This window comes from Oryx dammah, unplaced genomic scaffold, assembly GCF_014754425.2.
Source record: "Oryx dammah isolate SB20612 unplaced genomic scaffold, SCBI_Odam_1.1 HiC_scaffold_23, whole genome shotgun sequence".
NCBI classification, from domain to species: Eukaryota; Metazoa; Chordata; class Mammalia; order Artiodactyla; family Bovidae; genus Oryx; species Oryx dammah.
Window position 1 is genome coordinate 57,920,545 of NW_024070207.1, and position 14,073 is coordinate 57,934,617.

Here is a 14,073-nt window from a genome sequence, read left to right on the forward strand (position 1 = left end):
AGAAAGCAAGGGAATTCTAGAAAAACATCTACCTCTGTTTCATTGACTACAACCCCACTCTGCCTCAGGTCCCCATCTGTCCCCCTTCCTCACTCCTGTCTGCACTTTGACCCCAGTCATCATGCAAGGGATGCATGAGCTCTGCCAGCCTGAGTGAGTCTTTCAGAATCCAAGAGAAGACAAGGGCCTTATGGAGGCACAGTTCATGTGGGATGAGGAGGAGAAGGAAGAGGTGGAGGAGAAGAAGGAGGAGGTGGAGGAGAAGGAGGAGGTGGTGGAGGAGGAGGAAGAGGAGGTGGAGGTGGCAGAGGAAGAGATGGAGGAGGAGGAGATGGAGGAGGATGAGATGGAGGAGGAGGTCATAGCTTTTCTTCCAAGGAGCAAGTGTCTTTTAACTTCATGGCTGAAGTCACCATCTGCAGACTACACTAAAGCCTGTGACTGTGTGGATCATAACAAACTGTGGAAAGCTCTTAAAGAGATAGGAATACCAGACCATCTTACCGTCTCCTGAGAAACCTGTATGCGGATCAAGAAGCAACAGTTAGAACCCTGTATGAAACAACTGACTGGTTCAGGATTGAGAAAGGAATATGACAAGAATGTTTACTGTCAACCTGTTTGTTTAACTTATATGCAGAGCACATCATGCGAAATGCCTGTCTGAATGAGTTACCAGCTGGAATCAAGATTTCCGGGAGGAATATCTACAACCTCAGATATGTGGATACCACTATAATGGCAGAAAGTGAAGGGGAACTGAAGAGCCTCTTGATGAGGGTGAAGGAGGAGAATGAAAAACCTGGCTTAAAATTCAATATTAAAAAAAAAAAAAAACTAAGATCACAGCATCCAACTCCATCACTTGATCACAAATAGAAGGGGAAAAGGTGGAACCAGTGACAGATTTCCTCTTCTTGGGCTCTAAAATCACTGCAGATGGTGACTACAGCCAAGAAATTAGAAGATGATTGCTTCTTGGCAGGAAAGCTTTGACAAACCTACTTCAATTCAGTTCAGTTCAGTCGCTCAGTCATGTCCGACTCTTTGTGACCCCATGGACTGCAGTGCACCAGGCTTCCCCGTCCATCACCAACTCCTGGAACTTGCTCAAACTAATGTCCACCAAGTTGGTGATGACATCCAACCATCTCATCCTCTGTCGTCCCCTTCTCCTCCCACCTTCAATCTTTCCAAGCATCAGGGTCTTTTCCAAGGAGTCAGTTCTTTGCATCAAGTGGCCAAACTATTGGTGTTTCAGCTTCAGCATCAGTCCTTCCAATGAATATTCAGGACTGATTTAGGATTGACTGGTTTGATCTCCTTGCAGTCCAAGGGACTCTCAAGAGCCTTCTCTAACACCACAGTTCAAAAGCATAAATTCTTCGGCACTCAGCTTCCTTTATGGTCCAATTCTTACATCCATACATGACTACTGGAAAAACCATAGCTTTGACTAGATGGAGTTTTGCTAGCCAAGTAATGTCTCTGCTTTTTAATGTGCTGTCTAGGTTGGTCATAGCTTTTCTTCCAAGGAGCAAGCGTCTTTTAATTTCACGGCTGAAGTCACCATCCAAAGTGATTTTGGAGCCCAAGAAAAGAAAATCTGTCACTGTTTCCATTTTTTCCCCATCTGTTTGCCATGAAGTGATGGGACCGGATGGCATGATCTTTGTTTTTTGAATGCTGAGTTTTAAGCCAGCTTTTTCAGTCTCCTATTTCAAACCTAGATAGGGTGTTAAACCTAGACAGTTGGCAAAGACATCACTTTGCCAACAAACATCCATACAGTCAAGGCTATGGTCTTTCCAGTAGTCATGTATGGATGTGAGAACTGGACAATAAAGAAGGCAGAGCACCAAAGAATTAATGCTTTCAGACTGTGGTGCTGGAGAAGACTCTTGAGAGTCCCCTGAACTGCAAGGAGATCAAACCAGTCAATCCTACAGGAAACACTGAATATTCATTGACACTGAATATTCATTGGAAGGGCTGATGCTGAAGCTAAAGCTCCTATACTTTGGCCACCTGATGTGAACAGCCAACTCATTGGAAAAGACTGTGATGCTGGGAAAGATTGAAGGCAGAAAGAGAAGGGGGCGACAGAGGATGAGATGGTTGAATGGCATCATCAAGTCAATGGACATGAACTTGGGCAAACTTCAGGAGATGGTGAGGGACAGGGAAGCCTGGCGTGCTGCAGTCCATGAGGGTCTTGAAGAGTCACACACAGCTTGGCAACTGAACAACAACAAAGAAATCCTATCCATTTTTTTCCTACCTGAGAGTCATGGAACATGACAATATGATTCTAAGATTCATCAGAATAAAGGCACAAAATGAGTAAAGAAAATATTGACTCAAGGGAAGACTTGCCATACCGGCTACCCAAACACACATGGAAATGACAGGAAAATAATGCAGCTTTCGTGCTGAAAGAGACAAAATATCAACAGGACTGAGAAGACCCAGACACAGTCAGGGCAGATCCTCTTTCTGCTTTGTCAGCCGAACTCTGCTTAGATTCTGAATTCCACTCTTGTGTGATTCACGAAGAAATCCTGCTGCAAGGAATTGCGGTGACCCGTGACCTAGTTCCACTCGAAGGAAACTTCAGGCTGATCCTTCAGGGGCTTCTGGGAGGCCTCAGCCTCTCTAATCTGCTTGGACCAGCTGAAGGTGACATCTGAAATGGTGGGAGTAGCTCAGTCAAGCCCTGGGAGTCTCTTTAGAACTTTCTCTGTGGTTAAGGGTTCCCCTGATATAACTACTTTGTCCATTGCCTCAATCACAAGGTGCTTGTGGCCCTTGGGTGGCTTATAGCCACTTCTGTGAGGCCTTGGGAGATTAGAGAGTTCATCAGTATGAGTTGTTATTTCCTAGTTTAGGTTTTATTTTTTTTTAAGTCTGTGCTGAATTTGTTACAATATTTCTTCTGTCTTATGATTTTGTTTTTTTTGGCCACAAGGCATGCGGATCTTAGGTCCCCAACCAGGGATCGTACCTGCACCTCCTGCATTGGAAGGTGAAGTCTTAACCACTGGCTAGTTTAAGTTTTTACCTTTGTTTTTTCCCTTTCTTAGGTTGGCTACTGTTCTATCTTTTGGTCTCATTTTTGGGTTCTCAGAAAATCAGTTTAGGGATTCGTCTATTAGTTCTCTGATTTCTCTGTGTTCCAACTCAGTACTTTCTGTTCTCATCATCCCTGTTTTCTACAATTTTCTACAATTTCTACTACATACAAATAGTCTACAAGTTTTCCTTTGAATTTTTTTTAACCAAAGATGTTATTTAAAGCAAGTCCTAAATTCTAAAGGTAGGCTTTTTCTTTCTTTTCTTTTCCATTTTTGTTATTAATGTTCTATGCCAAGCATGTGTTTTGGATTACTTTCTTTTCTGTTTTATTGGAGTTTCTTTCAGCTTCATATTTGGTCACTGTTTTGTCTGTCACTCTGCTCGACCATGACGCCCAGCAGGGCTGTTCCTTACTGTGGTTTCCTATCTATTGGCTAGTGGCCAGTCTATCCACTGGGGTCTTCTCAGAAACCACTCTGGTTGAGGGCATTGAATGCCAGGAAAGGGGCACCTAGGACCACTGGGAAGTAGACGGGGAGAAGTGAGGCATGAAGTCACTGGAGGAACACAAGAGAGGATCTGGAATCCGGGAGGGCCTTTGTAGGAGCTGCAGCAGGTGCCCTGGGGGCAGAGAGGGAGACAGGCAGTACCCCTCTACTCAGTCCCTCCCACCCTCTAGGCTCTGCTCAGGCCTCCTGCCGTCCATCCTAGCTGGAAGCCCACTGAGCCCACAGCATGGAAGAGGGAGGCAGTGAGGCCTGCCCCAGAAGGGCAAGGGAGAGATGAGGCATGATGTGTGGCCAAACAGGCCTGGGGCAGTCCCGTAGCTGTTTAACATGCTGTCTAGGTTGGTCATAGCTTTTCTTCCAAGGAGCAAGCGTCTGTTAATTTCATGGCTGAAGTCACCATCTGCAATGATTTTGGAGCCTAAGAAAAGAAAGTCTGTCACTGTTTCCATTGTTTCCCCATCTATTTGCCATGAAGTGATGGGACTGGATGCCATGATCATCGTTTTCTGAATGTTGAGTTTTAAGCAAGCGTTTTCACTCTCCTCTTTCACTTTCATTAAGAGGCTTTTTTGTTCCTCTTCACTTTCTGCCATAAGGATGGTGTCATCTGTGTATCTGAGGTTATTGATATTTCTCCCGGCAATCTTGATTCCAGCCTGTGCTTCTTCCAGTCCAGAGTTTCTCATGATGTACAATGCATATAAGTTAAATAAGCAGGGTGACAATATACAGCCTTGACGTACTCCTTTCCCAATTTGGAACCAGTCCGTTGTTCCATGTCCAGTTCTAACTGTTGCTTCCTGACCTGCATATAGGTTTCTCAAGACGCAGGTCAGGCAGTCTGGTATTCCCATCTCTTTAAGAATTTTCCACAGTTTATTGTGATCCACACAGTCAAAGAAGTCAATGAAGTAGTCAATAAAGCAGAAATAGATGTTTTTCTGGAATTCTCTTGCTTTTTCTGTGATCCGACAGATGTTGGCAGTTCTATCTCTGGTTCCTCTGCCTTTTCTAAAACCAGCTTGAACATCTGGAGTTTCACAGTTTCCATACTGTTGAAGCCTAGCTTGGAGAATTTAGATCGTTACTTTGCTAATGTGTGAGATGTGTGCAATTGTACAGTAGTTTGAACATTCTTTGGCATCACCTTTCTTTGGGACTGGAGTGAAAACTGACCTTTCTCAGCCCCAAATCCACTGCTGAATGTTCCAAATTTGCTAGCATATTGAGTGCAGCACTTTCACAGCATCATCTTTTAGGATTTGAAATAGCTCAGCTAGAATTCCATCACCTCCACTAGCTTTGTTCGTAATGATGCCTCTGAAGGCCCACTTGACTCCAGGATGTCTGGCTCTAGATTAGTGGTCACACCATCATGGTTATCTGGGTCATTAAGATCTTTTTGTATAGTTCTTCTGTGTATTCTTGCCAACTCTTCTTAACCTCTTCTGCTTCTGTTAGGTCCATACTATTTCTGTCCTTTGTTGCACCCATATTTGCAAGAAATGTTCCCTTGGTATCTCTAATTTTCTTGAAGAGATCTCTAGTCTTTCCCATTCTATTGTTTTCCTCTATTCCTTTGCACTGATCACTTAGGAAGCCTTTCTTATCTCTCCTTGCTGTTCTTTGGAACTCTGTATTCAGATGGATATATCTTTCCTTTTCTCCTTTGCCTTTCACTTTTCTTTTCTTAGCTTTTTGTAAGGCCTCCTCAGACAACCATTGTGCCTTTTTGCATTTCTTTTTCTTGGGGATGATCTTGATGACTGCCTCCTGTACAATGTCACAAACCTCCACCCATAGTTCTTCAGGCACTCTGTCTATCAGATCTAATGCATTGAATCTGTTTGTCACTTCCACTGTATAATCATAAGGGATTTGATTTAGGTCATACCTGAATGGTCTAGTGGTTTTCCCTACTTTCTTCAATTTAAGTCTGAATTTGGCAATAAGGAGTTCATGATCTGAGCCATAGTCAGCTCCAGTCTTTTTTTGCTGACTATATAGAGCTTCTCCATCTTCAGCTGCAAGGAGTATAATCAACCTGCCTTTGGTATTGACCATCTGGTGACGTCCATGTGTAGAGTCATCTCTCGTGTTGTTGGAAGAGGGTGTTTGCTATGACAAGTGTGTTCTCTTGGCAAAACTCTGTTAGCCTTTGCCTGCTTCATTCTGTACTCCAAGGCCAAAGTTGCCTGTTACTCCAGGTATCTCTTGACTTCCTATTTTTGCATTCCAGTCCCCCATGATGAAAAGGACATCTTTTTGGGATGTTAGTTCTTGAACATCTTGTAGGTCTTCACAGAACCATTGAATTTCAGCTTTTTTTGGCATTAGTGGTTGGGGCATTGACTTGGATTACTGTGATATTGAGTAGTTTGGCTTGGAAATGAACAGAGATCATTCTGTTGCTTTTGAGATTGCACCTAAGTACTGCATTTCAGACTCTTGTTGACTATGGGGGCTACTCCATTTATTCTAAGGGATTCTTGCCCTTAGATTCACCCATCCTGGTCCATTTTAGTTCACTGATTCCTAAAATGTCAGTGTTTTTTTTTTCACTCTGGCTCTGTCTCTTCATTCTTTCACTTTGGCTCTGTCTCTTCATTCTTTCTGGAGTTATTTCTTCACTGATCTCCAGTAATATATTGGGCACCTACCAACCTGGGAAGTTCATCTTTCAGTGTCTTATCTTTTTCCCTTTTCATACTGTTCATGCTCAAGGCAAGAATACTGGCGTGGTTTGCCATTCCCTTCTCCAGTGGACCATGTTTTGTCAGAACTCTCCACCATGAACCGTCTTGAGTGGCCCTACACGGCATGGCTCATAGTTTCAATGAGTTAGACAAGGCTGTGATCTATGTGATCAGCTTGGTTAGTTTTCTGTGATTGTGATTTTCATCTGTCTGCCATCTGAGGGAGGATAAGAGGCTTTTGGAAGCTTCCTGATGGGAGGGACTGACTGTGGGGGAATCTGGGTCTTCAATAATAAGAATTACATAATTATCATTAAACAATATCATCAAATAATAATTAAACAATATAGTCAACCTTTACTACTTGGTTGAACAACATTGGGCTATAGCTCTTCTTGAACGATAAGGAAGTCAGCCCACTGGAAATTTCTCCCTCCTCTTCTCCCTCTAACCCAGATTTCTTTTTCTGAATTAGTATTTCTGTAAAGACACCCTTCCAGACACCTTCCAGACATAAATGTTGCATTTGGTGCAACAGCTCCTGATCTTCGTGGACTTCATACTCACCGTCCTTCTACAGAGTGTTTCCTTTCAGATAATTGCTCATTTCCAGAATGGGCTGATTAAACCTGAAGCAGTTACAAAGATGCCCCTGGTCCCCCTCCACCCTGTGGGCTCACCACTCCCAGCCAGTTTGCCCCTTAGATGTACCAGTTCATTTAAACAGCATGTGCCTTGGCTGTACTCTTCAGAGAAGTGTGCACTCTCAGCTTCCTCCTTTCATAAATTAATAGAAAAAGCAACATTAGTGTCTGACAAAGGAGAATTCAAAGAATATGAAGTGGGACCCCAAAAGTATCATTTTATGTCAGTGAGGAGAGTACTTTGCCATCAAGAAGTCACTGTGAAGAATCTTTATGAGCAGCCCTTCACTGAAGCAGTTTCCCTGGTGGCTGGTGATTCCCTGAGATTCCCTGGTGGCTCAGCTGGTAAAGCATCTGCCCACAATGAGAGACCCGGGTTCGATCCCTGGGTCAGGAAGATCCCCTGGAGAAGGAAATAGCAACCCTCTCCAGTACTCTTGCCTGGAAAATCCCATGGATGGAGGAGCCTGGAAGGCTGCAGTCCATGGGGTCGCTGAGGGTCAGACACGACTGAGCGACTTCACTTTCCCTTTTCACTTTCCTGCATTGGAGAAGGAAATGGCAACCCACTCCAGTGTTCTTGCCTGGAGAATCCCAGGGACGGGGGAGCCTGGTGGGCTGCCGTCTATGGGGTCGCACAGAGTCAGACACGACTGAAGCAACTTAGCAGCAGCAGCAGCCAATACTCTTGCCTTGAAAATTCCATGGATGGAGGAGCCATGGGCTCCACTTGAGCTACAGTCCATGGGGTCCAAAGAGCTGGACACAACTGAGTGACTTCACTTTCTTTCTTTTCACTGAAGCAGAGAAAGCACAATTTACTGGAAATGCTCGAAGAAGAAATGGACAGGAATATAACAGCATTTTTCTTGGGGCGAGACAGAGAAAGGGCTTTGAGTTGGTGTTTCATATTCTTTTAAAGGTTGATACAGCAGGTCCAGGCAGCAACAGGGGACAGGGCCCCAGGAAAATAAAGTGCCTTTCCTTCTCGGGTCCTAGAGACAGGATACTTGACCTGTGGGGCCACATGGGGAAGCCCCGGGGTGGTCAGAAGTCAGGAGAAGCTGTAGGTTAAGGCTGTTATTGGGGTCTCTGAGGGCAAGGCAGGACAGGATGAATAGCTGTGAACAGGGTGAAGATGAATGGCTGATTTGGCTAGTCTCAGCGAGCTTTGGGCTGGGGGTGGGGGTCTCTAGTCACCTGGCAGCTGGCTTTGGGATGATGAGGGTGGAGGAATATTGCCTCCCAGGCTGTCGAAACAGATGCATGAGGCCTGGCACTAAATTGGTTTGCACATCTAAGACATACACCTGTCTGGGCCCTTTGCTATCTCAGGGAATTGGATGGCCCAGGGAAGGGCCATGTTTCCCCACCCAGAATGTCAAAACCCCATAATTTATAGAAACGTTATAAATATTTACAATAGCACACAGTCGGCTAAAACTCTCCTCCATGACATAGGTATAGACCTAACGGTATACTACCGGAAGACATGTTTTCCTGGTTCCCAGGAGAAATTGACAAAAAGAGATCCCAGAGTATGCTTCAAAGGAAATTGGAAGCAATTGCTCGAGTGTCCTGGGCTTGGAGAAGCGCCCCCACCCACAGCTCCTACAACTGCCGCTGCTGTGCTGTACCATCCCGCTCCACACCTGGGCTTTGCACTTACTCCAGGTGCCACCTCACCCCAACGTTACAGGATCGAGAGAGACATGCCGAGTTTCATCCCCCCACCCAAAGGTAAGTGCCACGGGGGCAAAGCTGCACCTTGTTCTGCACCCACCCTTGGCATTCAAACGTCAGTTGTCCCAACAGAGAAACTCCCAAGACACACCTGCTTGTCTATTGCCTTTGTCATCCAGGGCAGGAAGGAAATAGCATCTTTGTCATATCATCATGGTAGGGTCCAGGCTCCCCAGAGATGGGAAGCTGGACAGAGCTGTGGTCTGGCCTCTACTTCTCAGGGAGCTCCCTTTCGAAGATGCCAGTAGGCATGGTCACAAGCAACTACTGGGAAACAGGGCTCCCCGGTTGGGCATCTGGCAGGGCTGGGGTGGAGACCCAGGACCGCACGTGTCTTTTACATTTTTTTTCCCATCCAGGCTGGTGGCCTCCAGCCCTGGACCTGGGGTTAGGCCTGACCTCTGGGGGCTCCTCCCCCATCGGCACTTTGTTTCCCTGTAGCTCTTGCCTTCCTCTGTTGGGTTGACCTTCAGGTCCCTGAGATGAGTAGGCAGGAGGGACATTTACGAGAACTCACTGTGTCTGATGCCGTCTCTATCCTGCCTATTGGGCTACTTACACAGTATGAGGTTGGAAATGATTCTACTCCTGCATCTAGAGGAATTTGTGCCTTAGCTCTGGTTTCAAGGGTCGCCCTTCTGAATCCTGAGTCTTTCTCGTGACTTCTGGCCCCTCTCTCTGTAAGTGTGTTGACTCTTCCCTTTGTCCTCAGTGCTCTGAATAAAGCATCGGGGGTGTTGCTTTGGCTAGTTTTCACGAGGCCTTCTCAATTTGGCAGTTCTTGTCCTGCAATTCTGGGAGAGTGATTGGAAGGTCAGTCCCATCTGGATTCCCCAGAGAAGACACTTGTAAACCCTGCCTAGGGGCCCCAATCTGGGTACAGAAAGAAAAGACCCTTGCCCTGTCCAGGTAGAATTTCACAACCCATTGACCCTTTGCTTGATCCTCTGACTTTGTTATTGGCTAAGTCAGTTTCCACTCACCCACTTTTTTTTTCTTTCTTTTTCATTGATTCATTTATTTTAATTGGAGGCTAATTACTTTACAATATTGTAGTGCTTTTTGCCATTCATTCACATGAATAAGCCACAGGTGTACATGTGTTCCCCATCCTGACCCTCCCTCCCACCTCCCTCCCCATCCCATCTCTCAGAGTCATCCCAGTGCACCAGCCCTGAGTGCCCTGTCTCATGCATCAAACCTGGACTGGCGATCTATTTCACATATGGTAATATACATGTTTCAGTGCTATTTTGTCAAATCATCCCACCCTCGCCTTCTCCCACTGAGTCCAAAAGTCTGTTCTTTACATATGTGTTTCTTTTGCTGTCTTGCATATAGGGTCATCATTACCATCTTTCTAAATTCCATATATATACGTTAATATACTGTATTGTCACTCACGTGTTTTCTCAGTTCACAAAATGTTGTTGCTGGGGCCTCAGCCTCTGCCCTCCAGTTTCGTAGAGATTCATGTTTTTTTGTTTTTTGTTTTTTCTCTCAAAAGTCTCTGGACTGTAGTTTACTGAAGGGCAGAATTAGATACAGACGTGCAGTCTGCTCTCTCAACCTGAAATTAAACTCTGTGCATTTTTATGTTCAGTTCAGTCAGTTCAGTTGCTCAGTTGTGTCCGACTCTTTGTGACCCCATGAATCACAGCACGCCAGGCCTCCCTGTTCATTACCATCTCCCGGAGTTCACTCAGACTCACGTCCATCGAGTCCGTGATGCCATCCAGCCATCTCATCCTCGATCGTCCCCTTCTCCTCCTGCCCCCCATCCCTCCCAGCATCAGAGTTTTTTCCAATGAGTCAACTCTTCTCATGAGGTGGCCAAAGTATTGGAGTTTCAGCTTTAGCATCATTCCTTCCAAAGAAATCCCAGGGTTGATCTCTTTCAGAATGGACTGGTTGGATCTCCTTGCAGTCCAAGGGACTCGCAAGAGTCTTCTCCAACACCACAGTTCCAAAGCATCAATTCTTCGGCGCTCAGCCTTATTCACAGTCCAACTCTCACATCCATACATGACCACAGGAAAAACCACAGCCTTGACTAGATGGACCTTAGTCAGCAAAGTAATGTCTCTGCTTTTGAATATGCTATCTGGGTTGGTCATAACTTTTCTTCCAAGGAGTAAGCGTCTTTTAATTTCTTGGCTGCAGTCACCATCTGCAGTGATTCTGGAGCCCAAAAGAATAAAGTCTGACACTGTTTCCACTGTTTCCCCATCTATTTCCCATGAAGTGTTCAGAGCGGCCTTATTTTAACAGTTCCAACTGGAAACATCTCAAACGTCCTTCAGAGTATGAATGAGAAGCCGACTGTGGTCTGTCACACAAGGGAATCCTGCTCAACAACAAAGAGGAAGGAAATACTGAAAGATGCAGCCACCTGGGTGAACCTCCAAGTAATCGTGCTGAGTGAAAGAAGCCAAGAGAAAAAAAAAAAAGAGTCTATATTGTGAGTCCATTGACATGTTAATAAAACTCTAGAAAATGCAGAGAACAAACATATAGTGATAGAAAGCAATGGGGGATTGCCCAGGGATTGGAGTGCTGCAGGGAGGGGATTTAGAGGGGGTGCAAGGAACTTTCGAAATGGTGGCTACACTCATCTTGATTGTGGTGCTTTCCCGGGTGTACATATGTGCCAAAATGTGCCATGTTGTCACTTTAAACAATATGCTTTTCATATGTAAGTTATACTTCAATAAAGCTACTTGAAATAAAGCACGGGAAATATGTTTTACACTGTAAACAGCAATTCTGCAGTGAACACCTGGGTCAGTACTTGGCAGCTCAGTCAGCCCTCTTTCCACATCTTGTCTTCATTTTTGCAATCATCACGTCCTCATTCTTCTTTAGACTGTTGCCTGCTAAAGAAGCTTCCCGAACAAAAGTTTCCCTTGGCCTATTTTGGGACTTTATGTGGATGGAATAACGCAGTATAGGTTAGTTTGTGTGTCTCTTCTTTCACTCACCGTAATGTTTATGCAATTCACCCGTGTTATTCAACCCAACTATACTTAAATAATTGTCATTCCAATATGATCTTTCAATGTCTGAATACAGCACAGTTGATTTCTCTGTTTTACTGCTGATGGGCACTTATGTGCTTTCCAGTTTTTGCTCAGGCAAAAGAGGCAAACGTTCTGTGAAAGTTCATCTTGGAGCCTGTGCCCAGTATGTCTCTCCGTTGGGCACAGTCACCCAGGGGAGACACCTGCACCAACTTACGGTCCCAGCAGCAGAGTGCTCCTGATACTTGGTGTCCCTTGCCCACTTGGCACTACTGTCAGAGCTGGGATTGTTCATTCTCACCTACCTGGTGCGTAAATCATGGTATCTTCTTGTGGGTTTTCTGTCTTTCTTCCCCTCTGAAGAAGCAGAGGAACCTTAGGAAAGGACACTAGAGCAGGAGGGTGGGAGAAGCTTTGGGGGCCAGTGTGAGGCTGGAACCTTCACACGGGAGGTCCCCTTCGCCTGTCAACTCACACCCAGGAGTGCCTGAGCTCCTCCTATGCATCCAATCAAGACCCCTATCTGGGACACAGTTGCAGTAGGGGGGACTCTTGTCCTCATCAGGGTCCTCCTGGACAGTCTCCAGCCCACCAGAGAGTTCAAGAAGATACTTCTCCTGGGTTAGGACGAGGCTTTCTCTTCCATATGCATACCAGTGGGAAGAGTTTCCTGTGAAAGCTACCCGCTTCCAGAGGAAATGAACAAGCAAAGACACCGAGGTTCTCAAAACCCCAGAGAACCCCTGTTCTGGTTGGTCTCAAAGAATCTCAGGACACAAACCTTTGGAAGTGGAAGCTTCCACACCCACAAGGCTATAAAAGTCCTGCTCCCTCGAGGTGAGGACACAGAAGAAACCGTGGGCTGGCTCGGAGCGCTGGCAGGGTCCAGGCCACCTGCACACTCACAGCTCACCCCCAAGGGCTGGGCCTCTGAGCAAAAACCTCAGAGAAAGCTCCTGAGGTGGCTTTCCCAACAAGGACCAACAAAACGGAAAGAGACTGTTCTAAATCATCTACAGTCCAGCATTGCCATCAAGCAGGCTGGCAAGAAGACAGCTTTACTTATCATTCTATTCCCTCAAAAGAAAATCATGTTTTCACAATTACTGTCCTATAAAGACGCGATCAATGTGCAGCCAAAAAGAAGTGAGAAAAAGATAACATCGTCCGCTCAAGTTGAAGTGATCATACAACAACAACAGAATTTTGCAGGCTTTTGTTGTTTTGTGGTAGTAGCCAACTGTTTAAAATTTGTAATTTGTTGGCATTTCTGGTTGGTAAACCTATTCAATTAAGTGAATTCAAGAAGTTGATCTTGTGGGGACCACACCACATCATGTTTTTTTTCTGTGCACAAAGACAATTTCTAAATGCTCCAAAAGGAAAAGAGAAACATTAATCAGTAAGATCATAGAATTTGAGGTTATTATATTCTAATACGTTTTCAAAATCTATACCTAACCATATAAAACCAACTAGGCTCTTATAGTAAAAGTCTAAGTAGTAGGGTTTCCTCAATATGTGCCTTCTCTTTCTAAAAAGTTTTTGGAGGAGAGAAAATGGAAAACTGGATTTTTTTTTTCTGTAATTGTTGAAATATCCTGGTTGCTAAGTTACAGGATAAGGGAAAGGAAACACATATTGCTATCAGGCCAAATGTTAACAGAGACCAAGAAGCTTCAGAAACCCCTTCTGTATTAAACACACTTACCAATATGTCAAGGGCTTTAACAACATAAGAGAGATAAACAGGGCAGTGACCTTTGAGCCAAATTGGAATGGGAAAGCCAAGAGGTTTGCCTGCTCCACACACCTCCAGGGGCAATGACCAGGCTCCAACACTTGGGAGTCTTCTCAAGTTCCCACCAGTCATGGGATTCTAAGGCCATTTAACTGGGCGGCCTCAGGTTGCAAAGACCCCAGTCACTGCATTCATCTCCAAATGACACAACCCTGTTTTAATCTTGTGATTAAAATGTTTGGACCCACGTATCAAGTCGTGGCCTTACTTGTACTCCACCTGATTAAAATAAAGCCAAGGGAATAATCTCAAACTCCTAGTTCCTTCAATATTTCTATGCTAAGTAAATCCTTGAATAAATTGTTTTGTTAATTTTCATTTAAAAGATAGCTCTGTCTTCTCCCTAATTTTATCATAATATAAAATACCATGAAAACACTACATTTGGGTTTTTGCAAGATTTGAGATGTATTTATTAATTTTTTACAAGAAACTATTAAATGTAACTTCCTAAACTCCTGAGAGTTATCCTATAGATCAGATATGTCAGGACTTCTTAGACTAAATAGCTACGGTTCTGTAAATGTAAACACATGATTTGAACTTAATTGAGTTAAAATAATGTGTTTTTTAACAATTGACCCT